The 17,951-nt window shown below is 40.4% G+C and overlaps 1 protein-coding gene and 5 non-coding genes across 7 annotated transcripts in view; 3 read left to right on the plus strand and 3 right to left on the minus strand.

Moving 5' to 3' along the window:
- LOC133545407 (oocyte zinc finger protein XlCOF6.1-like) overlaps window positions 1-17,951 on the minus strand; it is a 235,001-nt gene that overhangs the window by 70,419 nt on the left and 146,631 nt on the right. The gene's annotated exons all lie outside the window — the stretch shown is intronic.
- trnad-guc (transfer RNA aspartic acid (anticodon GUC)) lies at window positions 6,730-6,801 on the minus strand. The gene has a single exon. It is a non-coding gene; the product is annotated as a tRNA-Asp (tRNA).
- On the plus strand, window positions 6,941-7,022 carry trnal-uag (transfer RNA leucine (anticodon UAG)). The gene has a single exon. It is a non-coding gene; the product is annotated as a tRNA-Leu (tRNA).
- Window positions 7,924-7,995, plus strand: trnae-cuc (transfer RNA glutamic acid (anticodon CUC)). Its single transcript has one exon. It is a non-coding gene; the product is annotated as a tRNA-Glu (tRNA).
- On the plus strand, window positions 11,655-11,727 carry trnaf-gaa (transfer RNA phenylalanine (anticodon GAA)). The gene has a single exon. It is a non-coding gene; the product is annotated as a tRNA-Phe (tRNA).
- trnak-uuu (transfer RNA lysine (anticodon UUU)) lies at window positions 12,334-12,406 on the minus strand. Its single transcript has one exon. It is a non-coding gene; the product is annotated as a tRNA-Lys (tRNA).

Consider the following 17,951-nt stretch of genomic DNA (forward strand, 5'->3'; position numbering starts at 1 on the left):
TGGCCAGAGACCGGAGCAGACCCAACAACGGAACCAAGAGAACCGACTCCACTCTCGATCGCCAACCAACTCTCGTCCAGTGTCCAGTCCGCATGGATGAGCGAGGACACGTCCAAGAAGTGTCCGATACCTGCTCATCCAGCCAAGACACCGCGAAGTCTGTCCGTCCCGGCACTCAGTGCCAGCTCTGCAGCCCTAAAGGAGGAATTTGGCAGGTTAATCGATTTATATCATGCAACCAGAAAAGTGCACAAAACTTTGTTGTCTCTGTTGCCAGATGATGAGTATACTAAACATGAGACATGGTACAAAGCAAACATGTTGAAATTTGGTGGTTTTATTGACAATGTTGACAGTTTTATGTATTCTCAAAATGATGATGACAATGATGATGAGGTTGAAAATGAGGTCACATGAAAAGCAAAGAGTGTAAGTGGAACCTAGCAAATACCTTTCACATAAAACACTCAACATAGCAGAAAATGGCTTCTACCTATCAACCTCTGGGTTATGGGGCCAGCATGCTTCTGCTGCGCCACTCTACTAACTGTATATGCTTCCTAGCTTTATGGAGGCATAGATTAACATACCATTGCTTGGGACAAGCAGTAAAAAATGGATGGATGGAGGTTTTCCTGGTGAGAAACCTGTCTGTTTTCTGAGACGAAAATAATTTGTCCTTGTCAAATAGTACTAATGCACCCCAAAGTAGAGGCGTTTGTTTCTTCCGCAGAACTGGACTTCCAACAGTAGAGGTACCGACACTGTGGACTTAAAAAGATTAAATGCTGACAAACTTGTCAGTAAGAAAAGGTTCAAATCCCTTCTAATCTTTCACATGTATTCTTGGTTTCAAATTAATCCCATCCATCCATCCATCCATCCATCCATTTTCTGCCGCTTATTCCCTTTTGAGGTGGTGGGGGGCGCTGGCGCCTATCTCAGCTACAATCGGGCGGAAGGCAGGGTACACCCTGGACAAGTCGCCACCTCATCACAGGGTCAACACAGATAGACAGACAACATTCACACTTACATTCACACACTAGGGACCATTTATCCGCAACACTGAATTTGAGTCACTAATTCTAATGAACAATTTTTCCTTTTTGATATTTTGTAATGCATCTTACTTTGGAGGAATGCAACAAACGGTAGTAAAGTACTTTAATATCTGTAGGACTGTGCAATATCTTTGGGTCCAAGCAATACAACATTACGGGACTCTTGCTACTATATTGGATCCACTATGGACTGGACTCTCACTGTTATGTTGGATCCACTATGGACTGGAATTTCATAATATCATGTTAGACTACTTCCTTAACGTAAATGACCGCCATAACCACAACACCAGGTGGAGCTCCACAAACCACGTTAAACCCAGATTCCGATCTAACAAAGGTTTTAACTCATTCTCTTTCAATGCCACATCAATGTGGAATGCACTCCCAACAGGTATAAAACTAAGTGCATCTCTATATTCCTTCAAAACCGCTCTAAAACAACACCTCCAGGCAACTTCAACACTTTACTAATACCCTCCTTCATTCACATCCCATCTCCCCGGATTATAAACAACTCAAATGTACTTCTAATGTATATACTTGTTCTTGTGCTATCTGAACTCACTATGTTCTCTGCTGGCTGTACAAAGTCAGACCTACACTGTTTCAATGTCCACATTTCTCTGTTGATGCAATTGTTGATGCAATTGTTGATGACTGAAGTTCTGATATGAATGAATGAATGAATAGTTTATTTTGAGCCATGCAAACAAAACAAGAGAATGACATGAAATACAAAAGAAATATATAGATACATTATTTTTACACCTACATTGAAAACATTACATGTGACTAATCTTTTGTAGATGTTAAGATTGGCTCAAAAGGGAGTGGGAAGAAGTAAACTTATTAGGTCCCACCCCTATACATATACAATATATATACAATATATAATACAATAATATATATAATATAATTCAATTCAGTGGTTGCTGTTATATATTGTCTAGATAAAATACATTTAAATTCACACACACTTACATATATACATATGTACACACACATATGTACACAACACACACATATAAACACACACACATATATACAATTTATATATACATACATATATATATATATATATATATATATATATATATATATATATATATATATATATATATATATATATATACACACATACATACATATCATCACATACATACACATATGCATATATCCAAAATACACACATATCCATCACACACACACACACACACACACACACACACACACACACACACACACACACACACACAATTCAATGTATTCCTCTTATTGATACTAAATCATATAGTTTAACTAGTTGGGTGATGTCATAGAAGTAATAATAATAATGATAATATCAACAATGACTAAACCAGCGGTGAGGGATGCCGTCAAGCTGAAGAAGGAGTCCTATCGGGTCCTTTTGGCTCATAGGACTGCGGAGGCAGTGGACGGGTACCGACAGGCCAAGCGGTGTGCAGCTTCAGCGGTCGCTGAGGCAAAAACTCGGACATGGGAGGAGTTCGGCGAAGCCATGGAAAATGACTTCCGGACGGCTTCGAAGCGATTCTGGACCACCGTCCGCCGCCTCAGGAAGGGGAAGCAGTGCACTATCAACACCGTGTATGGTGCGGATGGTGTTCTGCTGACCTCAACTGCAGATGTTGTGGATAGGTGGAGGCAAAAATACTTCGAAGACCTCCTCAATCCGACCAACACGTTTCCTATGAGGAAGCAGTGCCTGGGGAATCTGTGGTGGACTCTCCTATTTCTGGGGCTGAGGTCGCTGAGGTAGTTAAAAAGCTCCTCGGTGGCAAGGCCTCAGGGGTGGATGAGGTCCGCCCGGAGTTCCTTAAGGCTCTGGATGCTGTGGGGCTTTCTTGGTTGACAAGACTGCAGCATCGCGTGGACATCGGGGGCGGTACCTCTGGATTGGCAGACCGGGGTGGTGGTTCCTCTCTTTAAGAAGGGGGACCGGAGGGTGTGTTCCAATTATCGTGGGATCACACTCCTCAGCCTTCCCGGTAAGGTTTATTCAGGTGTACTGGAGAGGAGGCTTCGCCGGATAGTCGAACCTCGGATTCAGGAGGAACAGTGTGGTTTTCGTCCTGGTCGTGGAGCTGTGGACCAGCTCTATACTCTCCGCAGGGTTCTTAAGGGTGCATGGGAGTTTGCCAGACCAGTCTACATGTGCTTCGTGGACTTGGAGAAGGCATTCGACCGTGTCCCTCGGGAAGTCCTGTGGGGAGTGCTCAGAGAGTATGGGGTATCGGACTGTCTTATTGTGGCGGTCCGCTCCCTGTATGATCAGTGCCAGAGCTTGGTCCGCATTGCCGGCAGTAAGTCGAACACATTTCCAGTGAGGGTTGGACTCCGCCAAAGCTGTCCTTTGTCACCGATTCTGTTCATAACTTTTATGGACAAAATTTCTAGGCGCAGTCAAGGCGTTGAGGGGTTCCGATTTGGTGACCGCAGGATTAGGTCTCTGCTTTTTGCAGATGATGTGGTCCTGATGGCTTCATCTGACCGGGATCTTCAGCTCTCACTGGATCGGTTCGCAGGCGAGTGTGAAGCGACCGGAATGAGAATCAGCACCTCCAAGTCCGATTCCATGGTTCTCGTTCGGAAAAGGGTGGAATGCCATCTCCGGGTTGGGGAGGAGACCCTGCCCCAAGTGGAGGAGTTCAAGTACCTAGGAGTCTTGTTCACGAGTGGGGGAAGAGTGAATCGTGAGATCGACAGGCGGATCGGTGCGGCGTCTTCATTAATGCGGACGTTGTACCGATCCGTTGTGGTGAAGAAGGAGCTGAGCCGGAAGGCAAAGCTCTCAATTTACCGGTCGACCTACGTTCCCATCCTCACCTATGGTCATGAGCTTTGGGTCATGACCGAAAGGATAAGATCACGGGTACAAGCGGCCGAAATGAGTTTCCTCCGCCGTGTGGCGGAGCTCTCCCTTAGAGATAGGGTGAGAAGCTCTGCCATCCGGGAGGAACTCAAAGTAAAGCCGCTGCTCCTTCACATCGAGAGGAGCCAGATGAGGTGGTTTGGGCATCTGGTCAGGATGCCACCCGAACGCCTCCCTAGGGAGGTGTTTAGGGAACGTCCAACCGGTAGGAGGCCACGGGGAAGACCCAGGACACGTTGGGAAGACTATGTCTCCCGGCTGGGCTGGGAACACCTCGGGATCCCCCGGGAAGAGCTAGACGAAGTGGCTGGGGAGAGGGAAGTCTGGGTTTCCCTGCTTAGGCTGCTGCCCCCGCGACCCGACCTTGGATAAGCGGAAGCAGATGGATGGATGGATGGATGATAATAATAATAACAATATGAACAATATCAATAGCAATGACAATAAATGATGACAATAATACATATAAAATAATGAAGATGATGATGATGATGATAATAACAACAACAATAATAATAATAATAATCATTATTTGCCAGTGATGGAGTTTAACACTTAGGCATCCATGTTCACATTCCTATACATTGTCCATACCATTTTTTTGTATCTTGTTTTGAACTGATGGACATTTGGACATTGCTTGAGCCCCACATCCAATCCGTTCCAAAGTTTCACTCTACGCACAGACACACACAAACTTTTCCTGGTAGTTCTTACTGTTGGAATAGTAAAGATACTACACCCCCTTAGATTATGAACTCCTTCTCTGTGTTTGAAATGTATTTGAATATTGGCAGGTAGAACCTTTTTGTTTCCTTTAAATAGTAATTGAGCTGTATCAAAATCAACTAGATCAGGCAGTTTTAATAATTTAGATTGTAAAAATAAAATATTTGTGTGGTCACAATACTCCACCTTGTGTAGAATTCTTATCGCACGTTTTTGGAGTGTAACCAGGGGATGTAGTGAAGTTTTGTAGTTGTTGCCCCAGATTTCTATGCAGTAATTTAGATATGGTAAGACCAATGAACAATACAATAAATGCAGAGCTGTGTAATTTAAGAAGAATTTGGATTTATTGATAATAGAGATGGTTTTGGAGATTTTGCTTTGTACATGTCTTATGTGTGGTTTCCAGCATAATTTATTATCAATAGTGACTCCTAAGAATTTAATTTCTGACACCATTTCTAGAATCACACCATCTATATTTATTGTTGGTCCTGGATTGGAATAGCCAAATAACATAACTTTTGTTTTCTTTAAATTAAGGGATAATTCGTTTATATCTAACCATGTTTTTAATTTTGCAAGTTCATTATTTAGGGTGGATACAAAATGTGTATAATTATCGTTAGAATAGAAAATATTAGTGTCGTCTGCGAATATGACTAATTTTAATACATTTGATACTGTAAATATGTCATTAATATATAAGTTAAATAACTTGGGACCAAAAACGGATCCTTGTGGAACCCCACAAGCAATGTCCAAATGCCCAGATGTGAACTCGCCCATCTTCACAAACTGCTGTCTTTGTGTTAAATAGCTCCTTATCCAAGTCAAAGCTACTCCCCTTATTCTATATCTGTATAATTTTTTCAGTAATATTTGATGATTAATGGTGTCAAATGCTTTACTCAGATCCATGTAAATTCCAGCTGCATATTTCTTACTATCTAAACTATTGGTTATCTCTTCTACTGCATCAATTATTGCCATAGATGTTGACCTTGCTGTCCTAAAACCGTATTGACTTTCATTAATTATCTTATGTTTATATATAAATTTCTCTAATCTAATGTTAAATAATTTCTCTAAGATTTTGGAAAACTGCGGGAGCAAAGAGACAGGTCGGTAGTTTGTGAAGATGTGTTTGTTCCCATTTATATATATTGGTATTACCTTTGCCATTTTCATTTTATTAGGAAATTGTCCTGTTTGGAAGGACAGGTTAAATATGTAAGTTAGTGGTTTGGTGATGGAATGTATGTTTTTTTTCACAAGTGTCATATCTATGTCAAAACAATCAGTAGATGTTTTATTTTTGCAATTATTAACAACATCTATTATTTCCTCTTCAGTTACTCCCAACAGAAACATATTCATTGGATTCAATTCAATCAGTGACTCCATTTCATTGCTGCTATAATCAGGGATTTTGGCTGCCAATTCTGATCCGACATTTACAAAGAAACTGTTAAAACTCTCCACAACCAATGCTCCTCATCCCACCCCCCGGATTGTAAATAATGTAAATAATTCAATGTATGTACTATGATGATTAACGTGTGTGATGACTGTATTATGTTGATAGTATATATTTGTACCATGAATTGATTAACGTTGACCCCGACTTAAACAAGTTGACCATTTAGTGGTCAATTGTACGGAATATGTACTGAACTGTGCAATCTACTAATAAAAGTATAAATCAATCAATCAATCAATAGACCTGCTCGACATCCCTTGCTTTCGGTTTCCCCTGGGGAGGGGGGAAAGGGGGTTCACATATGCGATCCTCTCCAAGGTTTCTCATATTCACTGTCACCGATGTCCAACTGGGGTGAGTTTTTCCTTTCCCGTATGTGGGCTCTGTACTGTGGATAATGTTGTGGCTTGTGCAGCCCTTTGATACACTTGTGATTTAGGGTTACATAAAAAAACATTGATTGATTGATTGATACAATTTTCAGAGAGGGATACCGTGGTCACTGCTCAAGGTTGAAGAAGATGTTAATTGATGAAAATTAGAGGAACCAAAATCACCTCCCCGTCAGGGAATCGAACCCTGGTCTTCCGCGTGACAGGCGGAGATACTGTCCACTATACTAACGAGGACTGTAATTCCTTGTGTTTTCTAAAGGACAAGCAAAGGATCCAAGCCTATCCCTGCCACGCCACTACCAAAGTGATGCCATGTCATACGTTTGCCGTCTCAAAATGGTGATAAATTGATCATCAAAAACACATTAATAGCGGTTGTGTGGCCGAGTGGTCTAAGGCGCTGAGTTTAGGCTCCAGTCTCTCAGGAGGCGTGGGATCAAATCCCACCACAGTCATTTCTGTTCTGGTAACCCACTTGTTTCTTTCCTGACCTAAGCAATTAGATCTAGCTTGGTCCTCATTTGGAATGCTCTGGAAAACTTGTGGAAATCAGGCAAAAACATTAGCTTGAGAGTTCTTTACGCTAGGAATGTGATCAAAAAGAACACAACCCGCGGATGCAGCAGTCCAAATACAACACAAAATGAGTGAAAGTGTAAGTATGCCATTTTTTATCACGTAAATCATTTTTTTTAACGTATGCAGATTACAAACTCTTTTGGTCTAACTTTCCCACACAGTTATAAGGATGAAGCCCCAGGATAGTGAAAAAGGTAGATTTTCCAAAAGTGAAGTGGATTCAGAAAGGTTCATGGCATCTGTGCCAGAAACATAAATGCAAAAATGTATTCATCTTCAACATCAATTATTCAATATAGCAAAGGACAGTTTTGTTTCATTGACTTGGTATGGTTATAAGGTGGATATGTATGTTTTTGTCAACCGGTCTTCTGAAAATCTGCACCCCTACCGTAGACATTCAGGCCACTTGTGTTTGTTCCTGTATTTGGATCACACCGCAGTGACGTATCGCTGGTCGGCACGGAGCGACTTGCAGGAGGGAGATGGCCTGTCTGGTGACATTGTGTGGAAACAACAACCTCAACCTCAACACAGACTACACCAAGGAGTCAAAAGAGGACATGAGAAAGGAACGTCTGTTCGCTCTTGTTAGAGTTGTATACTTTTTCCAAGCCCAAGTCCATATTCCTGCAGGAGTTTCCTGAGACACAAAAGTCCCCGCTCAAAGACTTTTGCCAAACACATTTCTGACTTTGTGCAATTGACATGGTGTGGGGGCTTCGTGCATCCGTCAAAAAGGCAGGCAGAAGGCAAGTGTCTGGGTTAGTTGTCATCTCCCTGGTGGTCTAGTGGACAGGATTCGGCGCTCTCAACGCCACGGCCCGGGTTCAATTCACGGTCAGGGAAATACTATCAACCCTGTCTGGGAGCAATTAATTTATTTTCCATCTCATGTTTGTGCTCATTGGATGCAGAACATTAACATTGACATTTTCAAAAAAGGCAACAGGAAAATTGTCAGACTGTTCTTCGGCGTGAAGTCTGCACAATGGGTGTTCTTATCATGACGTGAAAACCAACAGTGTAAGTTGAACCTCGCGGATTCCTTTCACCTTAAACACTCAAGATAGAGGATAGAGTCAATCTATCAACCTCTAGATTATGGGGGGAGCACACTTCTGCTGCGCCACTCTGCTAACTGTGTATGCTCCCTAGCTTAATGGAGACGTAGAGTTAAATACCATCGCTTAGGGACAAGCAGTAGAAAATGGATGGATGGATGTTTTCCAGGTGAGAAACTTGTCTGTTTCCTGAGGCGAAAATAATTTGTCCTTGTCAAATAGAACTAATGCACCCCAAAGTAGAGGCGTTTGTTTCTTTCGCAGAACTGAACTTCCAACAGTAGAAGTACCGACACTGTGGACTTAAAAAGTTTAAATGTTGACAAATGTGTCAGTAAGAAAAGGTTCAAATCCCATCTAATCTTTTACATATATTCTTGGTTTCAAATTAATCTGCAATATTGAATTTGAGTCACTGACTCTAATAAACAATTTTTCCTTTTTGAAAACTTGTTATGCATCCTAATTTCGAGGAATGTAACAAACGGTAGTTAAGTACTATAATATCTGTAGGACTGTGCAGTATATCCGGGTCCACGCATCCCAATTTTCAGAGGGGATACTGTGGTCACTGCTCAAGGTTGAACAATCAATCAATCAACCACTGTATCTTTTGTTACTCTAGTGTATCAAGTATAGATTTTGGGCTTCTGCCGAGTGGGGGCGGAACTCTTCACTCTGCCCCTCATTCACAGACTTTCAAGCTGCTTTAACTAAAACTTTTGACCCGGTGTCCTCTAGCAGAGAAGGCACAAGAGCTAAGCAATTTAAAGCAGGGTAGCGACTCTGTGTGCGACTACACGACCCGCTTCCGCACGCTAGCAGCAGAAAGCAGGTGGGAAGACATGGCCCTCTATGTAGTCTTTCTGAAGGGACTCGGAGCTTCCAATCAGGACCTCCTTGTTCCCTTGGACAAAAATGGTAAATGGGAAATGGGTTATACTTGTATAGCGCTTTTCTAACCCTTTTTAAGGAGCTCAAAGCGCTTTGACAGTATTTCCACATTTGCCCATTCACTCACACTTTCACACACTGATGGTGGGAGCTGCCATGCAAGGCGCTCACCAGGACCCATCAGGAGCAAGGGGGAAGTGTCTTGCCCAAGGACACAACGGATGTGACTAGGATGGTAGAAGGTGGGGATTGAACCAGTAACCCTCAGATTGCTGGCACGGCCACTCAACCAACTTCGCCACGCTGTCCCCAACCTACCAGACAACCTAGATGCCCTCATCGCACTCGCCATCCGGATGGACAACCGACTAGCCCAGCTCAAATGACAGCGAGGAGGAGGACCGGCTGCGGTAGGAAGAACCACCCATCCTTTCGCACCTAGCGGGGCGACCACTCAGCGTTCACCCCCGGAGCTATGTCCTCACCTCCGCACTGACCTGGAGGAGGAGGCCATGCAGCTAGGGAGAGCCCGACTGACCCCAGAGGAGCGACGCAAGCGGCTGATTGAGGGGAGATGTTTTTATTGTGGAGAGAGCGACCATTTTGTCATTTCGTGTCCAACCAAGGGATCCCAGGTGGCGAGTCACGTTCCGGCGGTACCTCAGATGCCACGCACTCTCACTAAGGTCACGATAACGCATCCCACGGCCACAGATCTAGAGTTTAATAGACTCTGGGGAAGATGAGAGTGTAATGGACTGGAGCTCATCTAAGAGACTAGGACTCAATTCACAACCGCTAGCTAAACCAATTAGGACGAGGTCTTTCAACGGTAAGGAGCTTTTCACTATCTCACACATCAGTTAACCTGTCCAAATGAACATTGACTGCAATCAGGAAAAGATTTGTCCGTACTTAATTACTTCACCCTCCCATTCTCTGATCTTGGGGCATCCATGGCTGTACCAGCATAATCCTTGGGTTAACTGGAAAACAGGGAAGATCAGTGAATGGGGAAGGGAATGCACCAAGAACTGTGTTTTTTCTGCTGTCAAGGGAAAAAGTGTCAAGGAAATTAATCCTTTTTCTGCCAATCCTGCCACAGACTCTAAATTTCCGGACCTGAAGTCTGTTCCTTCTTGTTATCACCACCTGCGACAAGTCTTCAGCAAGACACAAGCCCTGTCACTTCTGCCCCACCAATCCTACGACTGTGCCATCGACCTGCTTCCCGGTGCCACTATTCCCAAGGGGCGTCTGTACTCCGTCTCTGGTCCAGAAAGGGCTGCCATGAACGATTACATATCGGCACCCCAAAAAGCTGGCTTGATTCGCCCGTCATCATCGCCAGCAGGAGCAAGGTACTTCTTTGCGAAGAAGAAAGACGGGTCATTAAAACCCTGCATTAATTACAGCCCACTGAATGACATTACCATCAAGAACCGTTACCCTCTTCCCCTCATGTCATCTGTCTTCAACCATCTCCAACAGGTCAAAATATTCACCAAACTGGATCCACGCAACGCTTTCTATCTGGTTTGAATTAGAGAGGGAGACGAGTAGAAGACTGGATTCAACACACACAGCGGCCACTATGAACACAGGGTCATGCCCTTTGGACTCACCAATGCTCCCGCCGTATTCCAAGCCATTATCAATGAAGTTCTAAGAGACTTCCTGGACCATTTTGTGAATGTCTACCTTGAGGATATATTGATTTATTCACCTGACAGTGACACTCACCAAGTCCATGTAACTCAGGTTTCAAAGAGACTCTTTGACAATGACTTGTATGTTAACACCACCACAACAGCTACATGAATATATGGAATGAAGGGAGAGGTTTAGAATAAAATTTAGCTCACTTTAATGACTGACAAGCCATGCCAGCATGAAGCCTGCTTGTATAAGGAGCAAAACGTCATCTAGGACAAACTGAACAATTCGTTTCATGACCTGAGAATACAATGACCCTGAAGAAGGAGGACGTCCATTGACTTTATTTGTTGGATGAGACAGAAATGTTCCCATAACATTAGGTATTAGCACACTGAATGAGATTCAGTTCAATGATGTTATTTAAACAGAATGTCGCTTTAATAGATCGTTCAACATTAGACATCAGGGGAGCAAACACATCATCAAACAGGGAGGGTAGGTACAGCCGTGATCGTATAGTGGTTAGTAGTCTGTGTTGTGGCTGCAGCAACCCCGGGTCATGGCACTTTACTCTTTAAACTGCCTTATTTTTAAGCATAGTTCTTTTACACTCGAGGACTTAATTATTAGCCCCCTAAGAACTTTTGAAAATTTCTGAAAAATCTGCCAAATGTTTGCAATTATCATGACATTCTCAGTAGTAAAACATTCTTCAGAAGCATTTTGGTACATATTTTAGAGACCCTGAAATGCTCAGTCGTGGAGTGTAAGATATTCTTTAGACTAAGCTTTGAGACCCCCTTGGAAAGGCCTCCTTCCACCCCTCAAAAGTCACCAATAGGGCAGACCTTGGTTGGATTTGGATATGTGAAACCAAGATCCATTCATAAAGCTGAAATAGCTCAGTTGGGAGAGTGTCAGACTGAAGATCTGAAGGTCCTTGGTTCAACCCCAGGTTTCAGCACAACTCTGTGAACTACTCAATCAATTCTTATTACTAATACACTTTCTGTGGCTCTTACAATATTGAAATGGTCTCCCTGACCTGCCAGCCTTGCTGGTGGAATCCTAGCAACAGTTGTTACAAACCTTTCCTCCATTTTCAATTTGGACAACCGTTACGTGGTTTAACTGTGTATCATTCCTTAAGCCAATCTTTGGTCTATAGGTGACCCTTACATTGGGCTGTTTCAAACACAAATTTGTTACCTTAGGGCTATTTTTTGGACTCTATAACTTGAAACTGAGAGTAATATAGCTGAGCTCAGTGTGAAGTGAGGGTGCATCCAACACACCTACAGCAAAAGATTAACCACAACTTTCATACAGATACACTGTCTAACAATTTATGTTTAAGGTATTGAGGTTAAACCTTCAGATGATCACATTTTAACGCTCTCCCACTGGAGTTTAAGTGGATGTGAGGGATGTTTTTGGATTTCAGTTTTTCAAATGAAATAGAGAACTAACAATCGCTGTTAAAAACTATAAATACAGTTGAAATAAAGGTTAAAATGACTGCGGCAGTGAAGGGATGTCTCTGGAGAAGTGTAAGGAGGTTAGCATCAGTTGCTTAAACAGGGACTTGAACCCTAGACCCTCAGATTAAAAGTCTGATGCTCTGCCGGCTGAGCTATCCAGGCCTTTATCAATCCTGATTGTCCCAACATCTGAGAGAACAGCAATATTGTCAATCTCAAGTGAAGGTGAATTAGTCAGCATGTTCAGTGACAAGCTGGGAACTGTCAAAGCTCAAGCTCGCCAATTGCTTGAATCCAAAGCTAATTTTTGACAGTTAGGCCAGTTTCACATCTTCATCAACAAAGAAGGTTTTTACCAAAAAAGAAGCTCCTCACCCGAAGTTGCCAACTCTGAGCTGGATTAGACTTAGACTTCCTTTTTATTGTCATTCAAATTTGAACTTTACAGTACAAATAAGAACGAAATTTCGTTGCATTAGCTCTTGGTAGTGCAGGATAAAAAAAAAAGTAATAAGGTGCAGATATAAATAAATAGATTACTGTACAGATAAATACATTGCACTTTTTCATATGCATCCAGGTTTATGGATGTATGTTATATTGTCTTTTTTATTCTAGCGAGTTAATCCATTTTGGGGGGAGTTGAGGGGATCATTTAATTATGATGCGTTCAAGAGTCTTACGGCCTGAGTGAAGAAGCTGTTACGGAACCTGGAGGTTCTGCTACGGAGGCTGCGGAACCTCTTCCTAGAGATCAGCAGTGAAAACAGTCCTTGTGGGGGTGGGCGGAGTCTTTGCAGATTTTCTGAGCCCTGGTCAGGCAGTGGCTTTTTGCGATCTCCTGGATAGGAGGAAGAGGAGTCCTGATAAACTTTTCCGTCGGCTGCAACAAATAGAAGGTCACTAGATTTTAAAGTCCAACATAAGCAGTCAGTAAAGCCCTGTTTTGGTAGTAAGCCCAATGTAAACTGTGTGTTCCTTTGGTGTAAGATGTGTACAATATACAAATTGTACTGCAGTACATTTATTGTTTACCTAGGGCTAGTGGTGCAATGGATAACGTGTCTGACTACGCATCAGAATATTCTAAATTCAACTCCTGTTTAGCTCATTGGTTTTCGTTAGTTGAACTGAAACAAAATTCAGTGCCATTTCTTCAAGTATTTTATTTTTTTTATTTAAAATGAATATGAACTAACTGGAACATGCATTTTTTAAATTTTTATTTTTGGGAATAGTTAACAGCTGTAATTGTGTAGTGGTTAGTACTCTGTGTTGTGGCTGCAGCAACGCTTGTTCGAATCCGGGTCATAACACTTTACCATTTCTTCAAGCTGTTTTATGATGATTTTTGAAAAAAGAGGTATCTTGTTCCCTCTGGTAAGTGGTTGAACAAGATGTGAAACCAACCAGGTACTCTGGCAAAATTAAAAATATCAATTTTATGTCATTACAGTAATGGCCTTGATGCATCATTTAATATGACTGATGTGTGCTTTGCGCTGTTACTTTAAACCTTGGTAAAATTGCATTATAAGCTCAGTCAATCGATCAATACTTTCTTTCTTTAGTTTATTTTGAACATGAACATACTTACAACATAATACATCAGACAATTTAACACCATTTCACATTACATCATGTCCGAAAAGGAGTAGGAAGAAGCTACATTTATTTCATCCTACACCTTTCCCACTTCAGAGCGTTTACAAATATATACATTCATTTACTGACCTTTTTTATAGAAAAATAGTAAAATCACATCCGTGAATGAGTATTGCGACAGTTTTGTAATATGTAATTAATTAATTCAGTCATTATTAGCATACTGAGATGAAGAATATTTTATTTTCAATAAGGTTGAAAGTGTTTCTCAAAATTCTTCTTCTTTGTACTTTGTAAGCACTATTAATTTGAACAACCTCTTAAACTGGATCATATCAGTACAATGTTTAATTTCTTTACTTAATCCATTCCATAATTTATTTTCACATACAGATATGCTAAAGGTTCTAAGTGTTGTACGTGCATACAAATGTTTTAAATTAGATTTTCCCCTTAAGGTTACATTTCTCCTCTTCAGTTGGTAAGAATTGTTGTACATTCTTTGGTAGCAAGTTATAGTTTGCTTTGTACATCATTTTAGCTGTTTGCAATTTTACCAAATCATCAAACGTTAATATTTTTCATTCAATAAATAAAGGGTTTGTATGTTCTCTATATCCAACAGTATGTATCAGTCTAATTGATCTTTTTTGTGACATGGTTAACGAAGGAAGTGTACTTTTATAGTTATTTCCCCATATTTCTTCACAATAACTAAGATATGGTAACACTAGCGAGCAGTAGAGAATATGAAGTGATTTTTGGCCCAGGACGTATTTTGCTTTATTCATTATTGAAATGTTTTTTGCCACCTTATGTTGTATATTTTGTATATGAGATTTCCAGTTCATTTTATCATCCATTAATACTCCCAAAAATCTCGTTTATTTTACCCTTTCAATGTCTACTCTACTCCGTCTATTTGTATTAGTGTATGATGCCCTTTACTGCTGATATTTAATAGCATTATTTCAAAGATAGTCTGTTTTTGTCAAACCATTTTTTCAATTTGTTCATTTCTTCTGTTATTATTTGTATTATCTTCTGTGTGTTCTCTCTGCTGAACAGAAAGCAGTTGTGTCGTCTGCAAATAAAACTAATTAAGTCCTTTGTAACTTTACAAATGTCGTTTATATAAAGATTAAACAATTTTGGTCCCAGTATTGATCCCTGGTGTACACCACAAGATATATCTAGCCGTGCTGACCTATTTTCACCCATCTTCACATATTGCTTCCTGTTGGTTAAATAACTTCTTAGTCAGTTCAAGACCAAACCTCTGTACCATATCGTTCTATTTTTTGTATTAAAATATCATGAATAATTGTGTCAAATGCTTTTGTTAAGTCCATGAATACTGTGGCCGCACATTCTTTACCATTTTTGCATTGGTAATATCCTCTGTTATATTCATTATTGCTATCGATGTTGAGATATTTGATCGGAATCCATATTGGTTCCCCACAAGTGTCCCACTTTTGTTGATAAATATATTTAATTGGCTATTGAATAGTTTTCCCATGATTTTGGAGAATTGTGGAAGTAATGAAACTGGTCTGTCTTTATTAAACTGGTGTATGTCTCCATTCTTATAATTTGGTATGACTTTTGCCATTTTCATTTTGTCAGGGAATTTGCCGGTTAGAAATGACACGTTGCTGATATATGTCAGAGGTTCTGAAATGTCTTCTATAACCTTTTTTATTGTTATCATATCTATTCCATGACAGTCGGTTGAGGTCTTAGATTTACATTTTTTTCCAATTTTTATTACTTCTTCTTTTGTCACCTTCTCAAGAAATATGGAATTGGGATTTCTGTCACTCAAGTCCTCAACTGACCCATCATCTGCATTTGGAATTCTTTGTTCCATATGTTTTCTTATATTAACATAGTAATCATTAAAACCTTCAACTATTTGGTTCATATTGTCATTTTTTGTATTTCCATCTAGAAAGTACTGGGGGTAATCCTTCTTAGCACCATTTTAACGATGCTATTTAGGATGCTCCATGTTGCTCTCATGTTGTTTCTGTTCTTGTTTAATAATTGACTGTAGTATTCCTTCTTTTTTATATTTGTATATTTTATATTTCATATGTCTGCCTCTTTAGATCTCTGTATTATAAATATTCGAGATAATGTGTTTTTTTTGTAGCAAGCATTTTTCAGTCCTTTTGTCATCGATGGTTGGTTGTTTTTATTTTGCTTCTTACTAAGTTCTTTCCATGGACAATGTTTATCACAGAGTGTTAGAAAAGTGTTAAAAAAATCCCATATACATCATCTACATCATTTTCATTGTATACATTGTCCCAAATTTGTTTCCTCAGATCCTTCTTGAAGGAAATCATTCCTTCCTCTGTGGATAGTCTTTGAAATGTTTTTTTGTCAATGTTCTTCTTCCTGTAGTTCCCATCAAAAATAGTAAAAACTGGCAGATGGTCGCTGATGTCGGTTGTAAACAGTCCACGTTTTGTATTATTATCAAAGACATTAGTAAAGATATTGTCAATAAGTGTAGAACTGTGACATGCAATTCTGGTTGGCCTTGTGATTTGAGGATACAAACTTTGTTGTCTTTGTTGTAAACAACAATAATACGTAACAACAACATTTTATGAAGCGTAGTTCATCTACACTTGAAAACTTAATTATTAGTCTCCTAAGTTGTTTTTAACATTTCTGAAAAATCCGCCAAATGTTTGCAGTAAAACTTGTTAGCAGTAAAATTTACTTCATAAGCATTTTGTTTAATTTTTTGGAGACCCTGAAATGCTTAGTCATGGAGCGTAAGACATTCTTTTTGAGCTTCAGGGATTCAATTCCCTGCTCTGCTAACCAATACTAGGCTCTGAGACCCTATAGAAAGGCCTCCTTCCAACCCTCAAAAGTCACCAACAGGGCAGACCTTGGTTACATTTGAAAAAGTGAACCCAAAAAGGAGGGTGTCAGACTGAAGATCTGAAGGGCCCTGTGTTCTTCTTAACCAGTTGTTTTTACTAATAAGCCTCATGTGGGTCTTACACTACTGATATGGACTCCCTGACCTGCCAACCTTGCTGATGGAATCTTGCGCTAGAGTGGATTAAAGACATCTTTTTGGTTTTAGTTTTTCAAATGACCATTAAGCTTGTGTCCCCAAGGCATTTGACTCGAACTTGTGGGGAGAATCCAAGTTAAATCCAGCTCAAAGTTGCCAACTTTGTGAAACAAGCTTCTTTTTTTGTCAAAACCTTCTTACTTAATGACAATGTAAGACTGGCTTAATTGTCAATAATGAGGTTTATGTTCAAGCAATTGGCGAGTTTGAGCTTTGACAGTTCCCAGCTTGTTACTGAACATCCTAACTAATTCACTTGCATCTGAGATTGCCAATATGGCTGTTCTCTTAGACATTGGGCAAATTAGTTTAGAGAAGGTCCTGAGTAGCTCAGTCGGCAGAGCCTCAGACTTTTAACCTGAAGATCCAGGGTTCAAGTCCCAATTCAGGCAGCTGAGGCTAACTTCTTTACATTGATTTAAAGATGTCCCTTTCCCCTGCTGCATCCTTCCTTGTAGCCTGTTCTTAATTTGAGTAGTTTTCAACAGCGATTGTTAGTTTATCCCTTGGTAAAATTGCATTATAAGCTCAGTCAATCGATCAATACTTTATTGTCTTTGTTAAAAACAACATTAATACATAACAACAACATTTTATGAGGCATAGTTCATCTACACTTGAAGACTTAATTATTCGTCTGCTAAAAAATTTTGAACATTTCTGAAAAATCTGCCAAATGTTTGCAGTAAAACTTGCTGGTAGTAAAACTTTCTTCAGAAGCATTTTGTTTAATTTTTTAGAGACCCTGAAATGCTCAGTCATGGAGCGTAAGACATTCTTTTTGAGCTCAAGGGATTCAAATCCCTGCTCTGCTGACAAATACTAGGCTCTGAGACCCTATGGAAAGGCCTCCTTCCAACCTTCAAAAGCATTTTGCTTAATTTTTTACGGACCCTGAAATGCTCAGTCATGGAGCGTAAGAAATTCTTTTTGAGCTTAAGGGATTCAAGTCCCTGCTCTGCTGACAAATACTAGGCTCTGAGACCCTATGGAAAGGCC

This window comes from Nerophis ophidion, linkage group LG28 (genome assembly GCF_033978795.1).
Source record: "Nerophis ophidion isolate RoL-2023_Sa linkage group LG28, RoL_Noph_v1.0, whole genome shotgun sequence".
Classification (NCBI taxonomy): Eukaryota; Metazoa; Chordata; class Actinopteri; order Syngnathiformes; family Syngnathidae; genus Nerophis; species Nerophis ophidion.